Below are 19,034 nucleotides of genomic sequence, written 5' to 3'. Positions count from 1 at the left end.
CTCTGCTGCCCTCTACTGCCTAGGGGATCCCTGCCCTGTTGGAATCAATTGAACTGTCACACATCAGAGGGGAACCTATATGGCCTAAAGGGCATCTTGGTCAGAGCTCCACCTGTCAGCCTAAAATGAGACTTCTAGAGAAAACAGCTTTTAACCATTCAAAAGTATATATTTAGAATGACTTTAGGCCACAGAGATGTTAAACGTTTAGATGGGTCATGTGTACACTTTTGAAGCCCCTCCCTAGTTGCATCACAGGCAGGATTAAAAATACCCTGAGCTCCTATTGTGTTTCTGGGCTCTGTGCTGGGAGACTGTGCTGCTCAAGGAAATTAACTTTTGAAAGTTGACAGCTATAAGGCTAGCTGGAAAAATTTCAGACTGTGCTTTAATAAAGCGACAGTGGGAATCTATGGGACCATAGAGAAAGTCATCCTGACTACAGAAAAACTGGTGATGTGCTGAGGGCCTTGGGCCTGGCCTGGGGCTGGTTCTGGAGGAGGGTGTGATGGATGAGCACTCCAGGAACTGGCAGAGCCCTACAGATGGCACAGCATGGGGCCTGTTCAGACACTGGAGTGTTTACCCTGCAAGTCAGGGTAAGACAGAGATCAGAGAGAGAAGGATGGATTGGAGCCACATTGCATTTTGTCATTCTGAGGAGTTTAACTTAGTGAAAAATGATAGGACACCTAGTTTGCTCTGCAGAAAAGACAGAATAAAATAAGACAGAATGGAGTAAATAAAACTAATGCCTGAACCCCTTCGATGGGTCAGACACTATGCAAGGCATCTCACATAAAGCATTTATTTTATCCTCACAAAAATCCAGTGACATAGGAACATATTTTATTAACAAGAATTCTGAGGCTCAGATTCAATATCATATCTGGGGCAGAGACTGCTAGCTACCTGTTCCCATATTCATCCCCAGCCTTTTCTCTCTGGTCACCTCTATGGCAGAGCCTTCAGAATCTAAAAATTCTCTGCCTCAGCCTCCCTTGCAGGGTAGAAGTGTCCCAGTGACATAATTCTAGCTGGCGAACTATCAGTCTGTTGGGAAGCTTTTTGTAAAGTTTAGAATGCTTATTAAAAGACAATGAAGCCCTGGTCCCCGGCACTGCCCCCACTCTGTGTTCCTACCGGCAGCGTGGAGGTAGTGATACCAGCTGGGAAAACCTTGGCATGACACAGTAGCCCCTGACTGCACTGCCAGAAAGGTTGTCCCTGAGGTCATGGAGAGAAGGAGTCACACACCAAACTAAGATGTTGAACCTCAGAGACTTGAGTCCATCTAAAGCCTATAGTGAGAAGCAAGGAGAAAGAGAAGGGAGGAGGAAGAAAGACTCACTGAGGCCTATGTTATGACACTTGCTCACCCAGCCCCCTCTTCACCACAGCAGGCTTCTTGCTGAACCAGTGTGTCAAGTGCCAGAGCTGATGATGAGCCAGGGATGTCCACAGGCAGACAGTGCCTGAAGCCAACACGTGCTGCTCTGTTGTAGTCATGCTGTGGTCCCCCTCACCACAACATCACTCCCCAGCTACCTGAAGAACAGGCAGGCCTCCCATATACATGCCTCTGGTAGACATGTGGGGCCATATGGGTGTCACCCAGGGGAGGCTGATGTAGAAGGGCATAGCTTTCAAACCACGGGTGACATCATCTGAACCTTGTGCATATTTAAGGTCTATGTGGCTTTTCTGTCGCTATCTGTAGATAATATTCTTTATTCTGTCTCAACACATAAATATCCCCTTTGTCCTCTATCTGATGTGTCTTATGGGTTACTAATTTATAATCTATACATCTTATGATCTTCCTATGATTCACAAGCCATTTGCTTAAAATCTACACTTAATACAACTTATGAGTTACATCATCCATTTTCCTTTCTTGTTCTCTATCAAAAAATTGAATATACTCAGATAACACATGCTTTATAGATACCACCAAAGAAGACACATTTCCATTAACCATGTAGCTAGAAGCCTAAAGAGCAAATAAAAACCTGTAAGGATGGGGTGGCAAGACAGAGACTGTGTCTTCATGGAAGCACCGCAGTTGAGCCAGAGCCAGGAACTGCCCTCCCCAAAACTTCTTGCAATGTGCAGAGCTGAAGCACCTATTGAGTAAACCATTATTCACGGAAATTTCTTTCATGTGCACCCACATGCCTCCTGACTAGATGCCTTGTCACCATTTATTCAACAATAATTTCTTGAGGACCAGTTGTATAGCAGACACTTACTTTAGGAACTAGAGATATAAGAGTAAAAGTAATCTCTGTTGCTTTAAGACTTACTTTCTAGTGAAAAGAGAAAGAATATTTCTTAAAATATTAACTTTTGAATTTCTGCATGTAGCCATGATGAGGTAACTGGTACTAAATTTGCCCTGCTTCTGTAGTCAACTAGAAAACTCAAGATTCTTGCTGCAGGCAGGCCAGGTGATAAGATATGGAGGGTGGGGAATGAAGAATTTGATTTTATATTGAGGTCGAGGAGTTTTCTAAACTGACTCAGCAGGATTCTTGCTAAAACCGGGCCAAGTAGGCCACGAACAGAGTCCAAGGTCAGAGTTTTGAGGACTTAAAGGAATCTCACTAAAGCTAGGTCAAGGAGAACATCTTTGTCAACTCCCAGGGAAAGAATAAGTACAGGATGACATAAGTTGAAAAATCACTAGAGCCTGCACAGGGCTGGAAGGTGCAGTTCCAGGTAACAAGAGAGGACTCCGTTGAATAGCCAGAGCATTCAATAGAGACCCCAGGAGGGTCTTAGCGGTAAGCATCAACTAGTGCTAGACGAATCTGTTCCAAACTCACCCAAACAAAGTTAAAATCAATTTTTTAAAATGTCAAGCTATTTGGCATGTAAATAACTGCCTATAAGAACAAATTGCAACACTCATTAAAGGAAAATAATATAATCTTGACAGTTAACAATTTAATATTTACAATATTCAGCAATCAATCAAATATTAGTATATATGCAAAGATGCAGAAAAATGTGACCCATTATTATCATCTGAAAAGAATATGAATAGACATTGTTTAGAAATGTCTAGAAATGACAGAAATGATGAAATTTGCAGATAGTTTAAAACAGTCATTATAAATTGTTCAAGCATTTAAATGAAACACAAGCACAATGAGAAGAGAAATAAAAAATATAAAAAGAATCAGATGGATCTTTTAAAACTAAAAATTGTAATGTCTGAATGTAAAAATTTATTAAATGGGTTGAATGAGATATTTGATACAATGTTTAGTAAATTTATAGGCAATGAAACATTGTTTTTCAGTGAAAACACTCTTTATTAGTAAGCAGACATTTCAAACTTTTTGATTACATACATCATGCAAAATGACTGACCTCACACATGGTTATCTAACTGTTTATTGTGACATCTTTTTTGAGATGATTATAAATTTAAGAAGAATGACTGCAGTAGTAAAAATAATTCTTGAAAATGACTCTTGATGAAGCAAAACACTACATAGCACACATGAAATACTGTTCATCCCTCCTGGATGTTTAATTCTCTCCTAATGTAAATCTCTGTTTTGGAAGACTATTATATACAAAAATGGCAGTTGTTTTGTATGTGCATCTATAGGCACTCAACTGATAAAAACAAGAAAATTTCAAATAATTTTACTAGGTTTGGTTATTTTTCCTGTTTTGTTAATCCAAAACAGGACAATGCCCTTTGATTTAAAATGTTCATTTCTTTTAAGAAATCATTTTCTTCAGAAGATGATTTTGACCGATGAAAAGGTTGTTTTATCCCTGGTAATCTTTTTGAAATGGGGCTGGCTGTTACGCATTATCCAAATGTTTTCAGTAAGTAAAAAGGAGTAGGCCTTATTTTAAGAAGAATTCCTCTAAATTATGGCACTGAGAAAACTTCTCTGCAGTGGTGGGCTCACCACTTTCATCCTGTGGTAGTTCTGGTAGCACTCCCAGTATGAAAACCCTAGCACAGGTAAATTCACCTCTTTAAAATCAGTAATGACCCTGGAGAAAGGTGAATTCCAAATCTCCTAGTAGCATATTCAAGTCATCTGGCAGTGAAGCAGGCATAAAAGACTTCTCTAGATACTTGGGGTGCTGCTGTAACAAATATCTAAAAATGGAAAAGTGGCTCTGGAATTGGGCAGTAGGTAGAGGCTGGAAGAATTCTGAGGAGCATGCCAGAAAGAAGCAAAATTTAGGCAATGAAACTGATTTGTTTTTCTAAGACCACCAGAGCGGGCACAAAAGAAGCAGTGAGTAGGCAAGGGTAGCAGCAAAACTGCAAATTTATTTTTGGTCACCTAGCTTCAGGGAAGAAGGTGGGTAGGGAGAGGTCTGTCAGCCTCCGGCAAAGGAGGCCAAGAGAGTCGCCAGGTGAAGCTTGACGAAGTTCCTGCAGTCCCAACAGGAGTGGCGACTAAGGAAGTTCGCGCAGTGCGTCTGCTGGGAGTGGCTTTTCTAGGAGTGGGAGGGCAATAGGCGGGGCACAGGCCTGTCGGAGGGGCGTTCCCTAGGTGCGACCAGGTAAATCTTGGTCTCTTCAGATTGACGTCACCTGGCACATGCCCTGTTGGTCTGCACCTTCCCGGGCGCCGGCTGCATTTTCGTGAACGGGAAAAGTTGGTGATGAAGAACCCGGAAATGCGCCATCCTGCCTCCAGTTCATCCAAACAGAAACATTTTGATCTGAAGAACAAAGAGAAAAAATCTGGACAAAGTTATACGTATCTCAGTGGTACGTGGACAATATCAATACATAAAATGTGCATATAATAGACTTCCAGAAATGGAAGGGAGCAAAAAAAAATTTAAAGAAATGTTGGAGGATGATTTTCCATGTTGGGCTAAAAAAGCAATCCACAAAAATAATAAACAATATTAAACAGAATAATTTAATAGAAAATAGAAAATTAAAGCACACCAAGGCACATCATAATCAATTTGCTTAAAATTAATGAGAAAAAAATCTTTAAAAAGCCAGAAAAAAGGACAATTTTGTATAGATATACAAAAATTAAAATTATTACTGACTTTTCAGCAAAAGCAGTACAATTCAGAATGTGATTAAACAACTTTGAAACACTGAAAGATGGAGGGGTGGTGGTGGGGGGACATCCCTGTTATCCCAGGATTCTACATGCAGAGAAAACACTCGTCAAAAATATAGGTGAAGTAAATATAGTTTTGACAAATAGAAACTGAAATAATTTATTGCTAGCATACTTGCTCTACAAAAAATGTCAAAGGAAGCTCTTTTGTTGAAGAAAAATGACACTAGATGGAAACTTAGATCTATACAAAGGAATAGACATACAAGTGGTAAATGTGTAATTTTTTTCTCTTCCTAAAGTTTCTTCAAAAGACGGTTGACTATTTAAAGTCAAATAACAATATATTTTAAGGTCTGTAATATATGTATAAGTAGAATGTATGACAATTAAAATACAGAGGTTGCAAGGTTCTGTTTTACATGCAGTGGTAGAATACTAATTGATAGTATACCATGGTAAGTCAAAGATACATAGAGCAACCATAAAAAGAAAGTAAAACCAAACGATACAAGAAATGTTCAATTAATCCAAAAAGAAGGTGGTATACACAATAAAGCTAGGAATTAACTCTTAATCAGTAAATTATTTGTTGCAGTAAGATATTTATGTATTTATTTAGTATCACCAGAAATCCTGCTATAAATATTCTAAAAGAGCAGAAACACAGTGTAAGATACTTAAATTGATTCACCATGTTACCTTCCATAGGCAGGTATTTCCCAGATTAAATAGTTAAGTACTTTTTAATATAGGGGCATGGAAATATGTTCACTCCAAGTATTGTTTTACACGCAGGGACAAGGAATTATACTGCTTTTATTTTTCTCTGACTCAGATCCAACTCTCTGACAATTATACATCCCAAACTTCCTACTACATCATGTTGTCATTTGATGGTGTCGTCATAGATTGGGTTTTTATTTGGAATAAATTGCCTGAGAGAGAGTTTATTGACAGTAAGAAGTTTATATCTGCTATTTTCACTTTCAAATTACATGGATTTAGAAGCCAACCTTTATGCCCAGTTTAACTGTTTCTTTGGTGTTCTGGAGAAGTGTGAGATTCACAGGTGATTAAGGTGACCCACATGCTAAAATCACATTTATCACTTATTTCACTTCTGTTGTAGATACATCTAAAACGTGCGGGACCACACTAATGTGATCATGCAAAGGCAATGATGCGCACAGAATCTTAGACTCAGTCTTGAGGATTTCTGATATTATACAACTTATCTTTGTGTTCCCTGTTTATAATTATCGGAGAGGAAGAATTATATTTTATTCATCTCTGTATTCATTGCATTTAGCACATATTTTTCCCCTTTGGGAGAGCTCAATAACTTCCATTTTAAATTTAATGTATAAAGAGGGATTAATTGGAATTGAAATTAGTGAACATTTCATCATCACTCAATGGCAACATTTTCCAGTGCAGCAAAAATTTCTAGTGCCAGAACTTTCCGTTAAGTGCTAATACAAAGTGGCTGTTCTGTCACTTAGAACTGATAGAAGGCCTGTATTCATTAGGGATACTCACTTGACTACATACTCACTGGAACCGTCAGGAGGTGATAATCCACCTCATCACCATAAAAATGACCATACTATTTATATCATCCATACAAATTCATAATGTGCCATTCGCCTAGCAGTCTAGCTGTCTGGCTGGTCAATAACTTAAAAGTGTAATAATCGGGGAGAGGATGGGGCAGCAGGAAGAAACATGGAGCAAAGGTACCCGATTCCTGTGCTAACTTTTGTGTTTTAACCTGTTTTCCCTTGTGTTAAACAGTATTTTTCACTCATATCAAATCCAATTCAAGGGATACTTTCCAGCCCTCCAAATTATGATATTCACCTCTTTTCCCCTCAAGTGACTGCTAATTCAGAGAAAATTATTTGTCTCAAATTACGTCAGGTCATGTTTCCTCATTGCAGTATTTCGAGTCAGAAATTTGTTGGGTTCCAATTTACCATGCAAAAAGCATCTGAATATGCTTCACTGGTGCAAATTAGCTATTAGAACAGCTTTCTCTCTTCATTACCTGTTAACTGGATTAAAAAGAACAAAATGCCATATACTGGCATAATTCCTTAAACCAACTTTGGTATTTTTGCTTCTGAATTAGAAGCCCCTAACTCAGCAGCAGACTTATACTCAAATGGCCATAAAAAGCAATGGAAACTTCTGAAAACAATTATAATCATTAGTAAATAAACACGGTCTCCGAAAAATGATGTTCTATGGATTCCATTAATAATGATCTTCTAAGGGAAGACTTCTCTGTCAGAAAGATCTGTGAAATTGGAGATTGATATGATGTCTTTACCAATGCCCACACATGTAAAACAAAAATAGAAAACTATTTTCAGAATAAGGTTTAAGCTTAAGTGTTTTGTTTTTAGCAAAGACACTTTCTTACCAGAAAAAAAAAAAAAAATTCTATTCAGATAAAAAGAAAAATAGACTTCAAGATGAAACTTTTCAGTTGTTAATTGAGAACAGTACAATCTGGATGAATTATGTGTCCTCTGCACTTCAATACATAATAAGTGTTCTGTTGTTTATTCCAGAGCAAGTGTTCATACTACAAGAAGTATATCTCTAGAGTTGATGTAAAAGGTTCAGTAATGTCTCTTTCATTCTTAGAATATGATTAGAGTGCTGATTATTAACAGGAAATACTGAATTTAATTTTAACATATTATTCTTTTTAAGAGTGTTTCCCTGCCTTAGGAGAAAACATGTAGGAAAACAGGATCCTGTTTTCTATTTACTGTACCTTGTCTTCTTTCATTTGAAATAACCAGAAGGAGGAGAATGGAAAGACACAGAGACCACAGAGTGCAAATTTTTGAAAATAGCTCTGACGTGATGGGGCTTATTTCAGAGCCTTCATTTCACCTGGAAAGCCTTCTTAGTATACTATAAAAATATCAGTTCTGGAAAAATCTCCAAACCTCAGCTAAACATTTTTCCAAACTTCAGATTCACTCTGTTAATTCCCCTTTTCTTTGGCCTTTACCTATCCTTATAATTTCTTAAAAAGGTGAACCAATAGAAAAACAGAAATACGATTTCAGCATGGAAGCAGGCAGAAAATCAACAGCTAGAGTGGCTGAGTGTCCAGGGATTGCTGTCTTTCAGAAAGACTTCTATTATGGCATTTCTAGTTGTAGGGGAAAAGAAAAAAGTAACTATGAAGGAAAGGAGTTTCAGCCTCATAATTCTGGGATTGGGAAACTGTTTTTCTTTCACAGTTGAAATCTCCTAGTCAGCAAGAAAGTCCTATGGGAGGAAAGTTTAATTCTTTAAGCCATTTGCTCCTACAGCTCTCAATTACAGCAGCAAAAACAATATAATGGAGTTTTAAAATCCAGTTAGGTAGATTTAAAATCAAAAATTAAGAAATGATTGATTTTTTTGCCTTTAATAAAATCCTAAAATCACTAAAAGAAAAAAAAAAACTTTTTTAAAACTTTTCTTTATAAATTTTTCCAAAAATTCACTTTAAAAGTCAATAAACTCAGCTACTCGGGAAGCTGAGGCAGGAGGATAACTTAAGTCCAGAAGTTCAAGCCCAGCTTTGCAACACAGTGATATCCAGTCTCTATTTAAAAAAATAAAATAAAAAACAATGTTTAAGTTCATAAATTCATAAAATTAAATCCATCATTTTATTAAAAAAAGAGTTCCAGGTATTTTGGTGTGTAAATATGTAATTATTCATATAAATAAAAATAACTTTTCAATTTGTGCTTTTTCAAACTGAAATTGAAAGAAAACTTTTACACAAGGTAGCTCAGAAATAATTAGGGAAAGATATTTTCATCTATGAGAGGAAATAGGAAGTGTTTTCTGTGACTTTGACAGTTTAGCTATGTCCCTAAACCAAGACAGGTGAAAAGGATTTCTTCCAGTGCCCTGGCTTTATGATTCATGGCACTGAGTTCATTAAGTATTCGTTGAGTACAGACTAAATGTCTCATCATCGGGCTGGGTGCTGAATGGTTGCTGGCTTCAACTGTGGCTACACCATTTCCTAAATAGGTAACCATAGGGAAGTCCATTAACTTTCTCAAGCCCTAATGTCCTCCTCTGTAAAAAATAGGTTTGTTAAAATGAGTGTCTCCCTGATAAGGTTATCACTATAATGATGTACTTACATCATGAAATAATGCACATTCTCAGGGACGTAAGAAGTGCTCACTCAATACTATCCACTAGTATGGATTCACAAGTGTATACATACAAGTGTACTTGTAGGTGTTGCTTGTTAATGAATTAATGGATAGAACAAAGAAATGGAAAAAGGAGGAAAAAAATTAGCCAACTTTCTGTGAGCCCATAGAAGATTCCTTCCCACGTTGACCACAGTTTATCTCAAGGCCTGGACAGGGAATAGAAGCTATCTGATGTCAGATGCAGATAAAAGTAAGTACCTTTAAATGTTCACCACAATCATAGAAACTACGAACAGCCCTTCCTTTCCAACTTTGGCAAATCTCCTCCTCTTCTGTTAGTTTTTGCTTATGCCACAGAAAACATATAAAAGAACTCATAACTCATTAACTAGCAACACCTACAAGTACACTTGTGTGTATACACTTGTGAATCCATACACGTCCTCAAGATATGATTATCCGAGGTACTGACAGCCTCGTTCAGTTATGAGGATGCAGCTCAGGGTCACAGCAATGCAGGTCATGTCCACACATTCTAAGGAGGCCCAGACCCTGCTCTGCACTGCTGCTGAAGAACCCACTGTTCTATTCAACCAAGTTCCTGTGAGCTATTTCACTGGTCTTCAAATATTTCATTATTCATTGTGGTAAGTTCCCTTACATATAAGAATCAAAGAAAAATGTCGCTGCCTAACCAAAAATGGAATAATCATTTGAGAAGTTATGTCCAAATGTGTGCAGATTTGTATATGCATTTAAACTGACAACTACTAAATACCCAGGATCTACCTGGAATTCTGGATTTGAACACAAAAGAAAACTTCCAAAATGCCATACTGCACCACCCTATAAGGGTCCGAGCCTGTCGGCAGTTGAATGATACCTGAGATCTTTAAAGAATCCATTATCAAGAAAACAACAGCATCTTTCAACTCACTTTGATGACCTGCTGCTGTTTAGGTTCTATAATGTGTGTATCCAAGTGAGGGTGAGTCAGCAGCAGGAAGAAAGCTCATTAAACACTTTTCCGATTACATTATCGAAAATGAGGCTATCTGGTTGATTGTCACAGTGGGCATTACAGAGTGCTAAAGCTTCTCTGAAAACATAGGGCTGCCAGTGAGAAAAACATAGGATTAAAAATGCCACAGTTGACATCCAAACACCAGTTTTTCCATGTGACATCTGAGAAGAAAGTTTGTCACTTGACCTTAACATCATTTTAAAAAGAATAACCCATAGTTTTGAAAAATCTATGTCATGAAAAATCAAGGTCAAGTTTGAAAACAATGAGACATTTTCGCATAATGTCTTTTTCACATAAGACGTTGGTTGAAAGAGACTTGAACAGAACCTTCAAAACAGCAGAACATTCCTTTTCCATGTGGATCCTGAGGTTAAAAATATTCTATGAACTCAAATTTTCAAGTTTACCCATGTTTTAGTCAAGGTCCTTAGTTGTAAGCAATAGAAATTGACTGACTAATTAAGCAGAAAAAAAATACCCAGGAGTTTATTAAAACATATTGAATAGTGTACAGAATGGTTGGAAAGGCTGGAGAACATCTCTGAGGCTAAGCTGGCAAGAATATGTTTAAATCCTTCAGTGCAGAACCGGCTTGTGAGGAAACTTTGCCTGCTGCAGTTGCCATAATCCCATGATGTCACCTTGCACTCCTGCCCTTGGAAAGCCAGTTCTCTAGCTGCAAAAGAATTCCTCAGGGCGTCACTTTCATCCCATTGTTTACTTTAAAACAGCAGTCTCTGGAAAAAACTGTGATTGGCCAAACCCAGTTTACCATCTGCACAGGAGATGGTAATTATACATTTTTGGATTATACCTGGGGGGTGTGGTAAGTCTCTTTCCTCTAGAATTTTTCTACAAATAGCCCAAAATATCCTTCTGACAGAAAATATAATCCTGTATTTTGAGCGATCGTCTAATTTATCCAGCAGATCAGAACACTTTTGAGAGTGAAAAACAACGTGCTATCAAATAATTACTCTAGGAAAAGAGGTATAAACTGCATCACTTCAAGTAGAAATTATCACCTGGTTATAGTGACAAAGTTTTCATGCCTGGGACACATTCTCAGTGCTGCCACAAGTTTTTTACTGTCTACCAGCTTGGCTGCACTGCTCCCAGGTACAGGGCTGCAGCTCTACAAGTATCTGCTAGAAGCTGGGCAGAAACACTAGGTACAGGACCAGAAGGGGTCATACTGTCCTAGGGCCCTTCTGACATGATCCAGGCTCTCATTGGAGGAGAGTTGGTCCTGTGTTACTCATCACGATTATCTGCTGAGCTCTCCAAATTATGCACAGCAAAAGCATACTAACTTAATATTAATATATTTCAAGTGATCTTGCAAAGACATTGAAAACACTTCCACAGATGCCCAGATAAGGCTATTTTTTCTGTTTGAACTGGAAGGCTAATCCAATGAGGAACTCATGTGAAGGTGGAGGTAGAAATGGGTTTCTTTTAACCCTTCCCATTTCTATATTAATTGGTTAGTTTCTATCGACATAAGTAAAGTGGCTACAAATGGAACTGACTTGGGAATAACAGGTCAATAGCTGACGCATTGCTGAGACCATGAACAGCAGGACTGGATGGGTGAGTGAGCAAGGTCACGATAAGAAAGGGTCAGAAAAGGCCGCAAAGTTCTTGGGTCAATGTGGATGATTTAAATGCTTACTACAAAACCTATCTTTAAAAATTGATTTCCTGAACTTTACATAAACTGATCTTATTTTCTTAGTTATTCTGCTTCAAAAATTACTATGAAGACTTCCACAGAATCATTATTTTTTTCTGTCAAATTTTACTACAGTCACGTGTTGCTTAATGACAAGGATACATTCTGAGAAATGCATCATTAGGCAATTTTCTTATTGTGCTGACATCATATAGTATGCTTACATGCACCTAAATGATCACAACCTATATAACCTACTACATACCTAGGTTATGTGGCTCCTGGGCTGCAAACTTGTACAGCATGTTACTTTACTGAATACTGAGGCAATTGTAATACAATTGTAAGTATTTGTGTATCTAAACATAGAAAAGGCAATGCTTTGCATTACTACATTACAATGTTGCTAGGCAATAGGAACTTTTCAGCTCTCTTATAATTTTATGGGAACATGGTCCCATATGCAGTCCATTGTTGACTGAAATGTCTTTAGTGGCACATGATTATTCCATTTTTATATTAAGAAACATTTATCGGTTACCTGCTCTTTCTGACAGTCATGGAGGTTAAAATAATGAATATTACAGTGTCCTTGCTCCTGAGATGTTCTCTGTCTAATGGGACAATGGCTATGTCAACAAGTGTGCATCATGATGTTATAGGTGACTTGACTTTGAGCTGAGTATTATTCAAGCACACTCAAAACAACAAACTATTAGAGAAAAATCACATATATGCTGAACTATATAGACAAAGGATGGAAAACACTGATACATTTAATCCTAATACCTGCAAGTAAGAACTTAAAATAAAGAAATATAGAAAAATGACTATAATTTTGGGTTAGTTTTTAAAATAAAATAACTAAAAAACTCCCACTGCTTTTCTAAAACACAGATGTGGCCATTCCTGCAATAGATTTATGGTCCTTTTACGACCCATTAAAGTCACTGTATATGACTATTCACAGACCCAGAAACCCAGGCAATGAAGGCCAAGAATTAGTCCTCCCCAGGGTCCGTTATTCTGCTTAACTGAACTGCTGTGAAAACAAGTTGCATTATCAGGGTTTTTCAGCTGATTCTAAAAATAGTTTGAAGGCAGAAAGAAAAAGAAAGATATTGAATGGTTAGATTTGAAGGCTTGACTGATAAAATGAAATTTTTTTCTAAAAATCTTAAAATTAAGTATTACTGTAGTTTCTCTTCAACTGTGAAGTAGCTGACACTGTTCTGTCACTTTTATGTAGGTGCTCACTTTTGTGAAGGATAACTTTGTACATTGACAGATGAGAAAACGAAGATCCAAAAGCGTTCAGGGCTTTACCTAAGGTCACAGAATTTAGTAAAATAACTGGGCAACAGAGTAGAGACAACCAATCCTCAGATAACCCAGAGTACCTTTGAACTAAACAAAAATCGATCTTAAAAATTTTAAATAAGCACAATAAATGGCCAGTGGCCTCTAACTTGCCTTTATGGAATAGGAGTGCCCATCCTGATGTTTTTTTGTTTTGTCTCATTTTTGTTTTTATTTGAGTATGGTGCTCTCAAATTTGGTTCTACACCTTGCCATACAATGATATTTAGACTTCAAAGAGGATCCTCTAAAGAATAGTGATTTGTCCTAGAATATTCAAATCTTAGACAAGGTCACACAGAATCAGGCACAGCCCAGCTATCCCACCTACTCATCCATTCAATAATGTTTACTTAGAATTTGTGTGTCAGGTGCTGTGCCTGATAAAGGGAATGCATGACAATGTGAGTGATTTATAAAGTGTAGTTTTGTGATAATTCACAGATAGAAATTAACACTCAAGGAAATCATGAAACTAAACACTGATCCTCTTCTCTTAGGACCATAGAGATATTTAGCAAGGTGTGACAATATGCCTGCTTCTTATTTTAGGTATTGATTCACATATTCATCTAACAAATATTTACTCAACACCTGAACCAGGCCATGCATTGGCTAAACCAAGCATGCTGAGAAGTCAAAGGGCCTAACAAATGAGATGTGCAGTTCAGCTCTCACTCTTTATTTAAAGAACAAACCTTACTCTTTCTGTTAAATGTAAAATTAACTTTAAGGTAACCGTTCAAGGGTTACTTTGTGAGAATAAGAGGCAAAACAACTAGGGTGTCTACTTGCAGGGTGGAGTGGTAGAGTCCGTCACTGAGGTGAGATCAAGGAATGCATTGACTATGGATATTGCAATGGTTGTTTTGCTTTGCTTGTGAAAGAAGAGGCTGAGAACTACCTTGAGATTACCTACTAATCTTTCATCAGAAATGGTCACCATGGTATTGGTATAGCAATAAAGTCAGCATGAACTACTTAATGTATAAGAGACCTGGGTCTCTTTTCGGGGTTCAAAAGTCTGAATAGCAGCTTATCTCTGCTGCTGAAGGTCAACACAAACATGACTATGAAAGCCCTTAAACTTTCCCCAAAAGTAGAAATATATTACATTTACCAAAGTGTTTAAAGCAAAGAAAAATGAGATCCTTTCCAGTCTGCTGCATACCTCTTCAAGAATAAAGGATTCTTGATGGCTTCCTTGCTATTGGACATGTGCCTCCCCTCTCGCAGCAGCGCCATCTTCAGGTCCATTTTGCTCATGCAAATGGGATGCGCAAATGTGGACTAGCACCTCCTCTTTGCTGTGTAGTTTCAAGTCAATCCTCTCAGGCAGACCCTCTCACAAAATTGAGATGTGCTGACATTTAAGATGCCAGGCTGTGTTTATTGAGCAAGAGGGTTCATAAAAGTTTATTTTGTCATCACCATTTAAGAGCCCAAACATCCCTTTGGAAGCATTGTTTGGATGTCTAAAGAGCCTCACACAGAATGTGAACTGATGAAAATTCCTGACAAAATGTTTATGGAAGCAGCAGGTCTGGTAAGGAGGCAAGTGCTCTAATCAAAATGACCACCCTGCCTGTGAAACATTCTACATTCAAGTTCCTTTCATAGGGCCAGGGCATAAAACCTGATCATGAGATGCATAGCTAACGAAAGAAACATGACTTTTAATAGGCACAGTTGACCCAGCAAACTGCATGGGGTTGGTTCATAATTTTTCACACCCATTACATCTTGCATTCATTTCCTCTCCGTGGCTCTCATCGCTGCTTGTTCTATGCCTTCATGATCCTGCTCAAATTCCTCTGTGAGTGGGTTCCATCCCCCCATAGAATTCACCTCCCTGTGAGCTTTTGGAACAGTGTTTGCCCTGTGACATCATGAACTACTCTTTTTATTGTAGTGTTCTCTACCCTCAAGTAGCCTTCACGCTTCCTAAAAGCAGAAATTGTGGTGTAGAAAACTGCGAATTATCTACTCTTATGTTCAGTTCATATTAATTTACTGAATACAAGCAAATCATTTCTATGTGAATTGTTAAAAAATCATTAACAAATAAAATCATGAGGTGCCACCAATCCACACCCCGTGCTCATGGAACACGGCATGACCTGGGCAGGTAAGAATAAGGGTGGTGGCAGGTCATGGTGACATGAAATGGGAAAAAATGCAAGAAAGCATGGGTAGAAAACCCCAGATCTTTGGAAAACTATGGCCATTCTTGTCATTGAAAGACTTGAACACAAATAATAAATACTTGAATGTAGCAGAGATGGGGCTGTTCACTTTATGTGAGACAAGAGGACAGAGATCATTGGCTAAGCAATGGCTCTGGAATGACTGCATTAGAAAAAGACTGAGTGTGAAAAGCTGGCATCTCACCAACATAGGAACACTGGTGTCCTCAGTGACGAAGAATGCTGGTCAAGACATAGTTCTCCCTGATGAGCTCTAAAGCCAATCTTCATCTGCTACCAAGAGACAGAATGGCCTTTCCTCTCCCATCATGGGCAAAGACAGACATATTTCTGTACATTCTGTGTGCAGACATCTCCTAGAATATGAGAGGCACAGAGAGTGAATAAGTCCAGGTTTTTCAAGTGGACTTCTGCAGGTGGTTTTTGTTTTGTTTTGTTTTGTTTTGTTTTCAAATGCATCGTATATTTGCAATGAATTATCCCCAGAATTCAACCTGACTCGGCTTTTCCTGGCCTTGTTTGGAATATGTTTGCCTCACAAACGCTGCAAGTAGAGAGAAAACAATGCAGAAATAAGTTAACTATGGTGCATATTGAATACAAGATACGGATATGAACATTTACTATTCCAACTGATGTTTTCTGTGAACCAGTCAGGGAATGACAACGTGTGTTTGCATAAAATTTTGCAATTTAATCAAGTGCCTTCTTTACTCAACCAATCATAAAACATTTATTGGTACTGCTTTGTCCCTGCTTTATTTTGTGACTTTCAAGCTCTATTTCTAAGCTGTCTTTTTCCCTCCATCTGTACTCCCTCCATCTTTAATTTGGTCACAGTTTTGTGATGGCCTATGTTTCTTCTTGGCCCCCACAATTCTGTTCTCCACACAGCACCCAAAGTACATTTTTAAAATATACATTAAATCATGTCACTCTTTGCTAAAATCATTTCATGAATTTCTGTTGCATTTTTTAAACATTCAAAGTCCATAGGATGGTGTACCATGTCATGTTAGTAAAATAAAACGGTAAATATTATTATTTAAGAAATGCAGAAGATGGCCGAATAGGAACAGCTCCAGTCTCCAGCTCCCAGGACGAGTGACTCAGAAGATTTCTGGTGACTCAGGTGATTTCTGCATTTTTATCTGAGGTACTGGGTTTATCTCACTAGGGAGTGCCGGACAATCAGTGCTGGTCAGCTGTTGCAGCCCGACCAGCGAGAGCTGAAGCAGGGCGAGGCATCGCCTCACCTGAGAAGAGCAAGGGGAAAGGGAATCCCTTTTCCTACCCAGGGAAACTGAGACACACAACACCTGGAAAATCGGGTAACTCCCACCCCAATACTGCGCTTTAAGCAAATGGGCACACCAGGAAATTATACCCCACACCTGGCTGGGAGGGTCCCATGGTCACAGAGCCTTCCTCATTGCTAGCACAGCAGTCTGCGATCTAACTGCAAGGCAGCAGCGAGGCTGGGGGAGGGGCACCCGCCATTGCTGAGGCTTAAGTAGGTAAACAAAGCCCTGGGAAGATCAAACTGGGTGGAGCTCACAGCAGCTCAAGGAGGCCTGCCAGTCTCTGTAGACTCCACCTCTGGGGACAGGGAACAGCTAAGCAAACAAACAAAAAAGCAGCAGAAACCTCTGCAGATGCAAACGAGTCTGTCTGACAGCTTTGAAGAGAGCAGTGGATCTCACAACACGGAGGTTGAGATCTGAGAACGGACAGACTGCCTGCTCAAGTGGGTCCCTGACCCCTGAGTAGCCTAACTGGGAGACATCCTCCACTAGGGACACCCCACACCTAATACGGTGGAGTACATCCCTGAGAGGAAGCTTCCAAAGCAAGAATAAGACAGGCACACTCGCTGTTCAGCAGTATTCTATCTTCTGCAGCCTCTGCTGCTGACACCCAGGCAAACAGGGTCTGGAGTGGACCTCAAGTGATCTCCAACAGACCTACAGCTGAGGGTCCTGACTGTTAAAAGGAAAACTAACAAACAGGAAGGACACCCACACCAAAACCCCATCAGTACATCACCATCATCAACGACCAGAGGCAGATAAAACCACAAAGATGGGGAAAAAGCAGGACAGAAAAGCTGGAAATTCAAAGAATAAGAGCGCATCTCCCCCTGTAAAGGAACGCAGCTCATCGCCAGCAACGGATCAAAGCTGGATGGAGAATGACATTGACGAGATGAGAGAAGAAGGCTTTAGTCCATCAAACTTCTCAGAGCTAAAGGAGGAATTACGTACCCAGCGCAAAGAAACTAAAAATCTTGAAAAAAGAGTGGAAGAATTGATAACCAGAATAATTAATGGAGAGAAGGTCATAAACGAACTGACAGAGATGAAAACCACGACACGAGAAATACGTGACAAATGCACAAGCTTCAGTAACCGACTCGATCAACTGGAAGAAAGAGTATCAGCAATTGAGGATCAAATGAATGAAATGAAGCGAGAAGAGAAACCAAAAGAAAAAAGAAGGAAAAGAAATGAACAAAGCCTGCAAGAAGTATGGGATTATGTAAAAAGACCAAATCTACGTCTCATTTGGGTGCCTGAAAGTGAGGGAGAAAATGGAACCAAGTTGGAAAACACTCTTCAGGATATCATCCAGGAGAACTTCCCCAACCTAGTAGGGCAGGCCAACATTCAAATTCAGGAAATACAGAGAATGCCACAAAGATACTCCTCCAGAAGAGCAACTCCAAGACACATAATTGCCAGATTCACTAAAGTTGAAATGAAGGAAAAAATCTTAAGGGCAGCCAGAGAGAAATGTCGGGTTACCCACAAAGGGAAGCCCATCAGACTAACAGCAGATCTCTCAGCAGAAACTCTACAAGCCAGAAGAGAGTGGGGGCCAATATTCAACATTCTTAAAGAAAAGAATTTTCAACCCAGAATTTCATATCCAGCCAAACTAAGTTTCATAAGTGAAGGAGAAATAAAATCCTTTACAGAGAAGCAAATGCTTAGAGATTTTGTCACCACCAGGCCTGCCTTACAAGAGACCCTGAAGGAAGCCCTAAACATGGAAAGGAACAACCGGTACCAGCCATTGCAAAAACATGCCAAAATGTAAAGACCATCGAGGCTAGGAAGAAACTGCATCAACTAATGAGCAAAATAAGCAGTTAATATCATAATGGCAGGATTAAGTTCACACATAACAATATTAACCTTAAATGTAAATGGACTAAATGCTCCAATTAAAAGACACAGACTGGCAAACTGGATAAAGAGTCAAGACCCATCAGTCTGCTGTATTCAGGAGACCCATCTCACATGCAGAGACATACATAGGCTCAAAATAAAGGAATGGAGGAAGATCTACCAAGAAAATGGAGAACAAAAAAAAGCAGGGGTTGCAATCCTAGTCTCTGATAAAACAGACTTTAAACCATCAAAGATCAAAAGAGACAAAGAAGGCCATTACATAATGGTAAAGGGATCAATTCAACAGGAAGAGCTAACTATCCTAAATATATAT

General features: G+C 38.8%; 1 long non-coding RNA gene across 1 annotated transcript; it reads right to left on the bottom strand.

The window, feature by feature from the left end:
• Positions 1 to 4,590: 4,590 nt before the first annotated feature.
• LOC117079363 lies at positions 4,591 to 16,957 on the bottom strand. Its single transcript, XR_004435394.1, has 3 exons — positions 16,947 to 16,957; positions 6,675 to 6,678; positions 4,591 to 4,707 (listed from the first exon to the last, which is right to left on the bottom strand). It is a non-coding gene; the product is annotated as an uncharacterized LOC117079363 (long non-coding RNA).
• Between the last annotated feature and the right edge of the window lie 2,077 nt (positions 16,958 to 19,034).

The sequence above is a fragment of the Trachypithecus francoisi genome, unplaced genomic scaffold (genome assembly GCF_009764315.1).
Source record: "Trachypithecus francoisi isolate TF-2019V2 unplaced genomic scaffold, Tfra_2.0 Lachesis_group7, whole genome shotgun sequence".
NCBI lineage: Eukaryota > Metazoa > Chordata > Mammalia > Primates > Cercopithecidae > Trachypithecus > Trachypithecus francoisi.
Note: the sequence above shows the minus strand (reverse complement) of the source record. Positions and strands in the feature narration are given on the sequence as shown.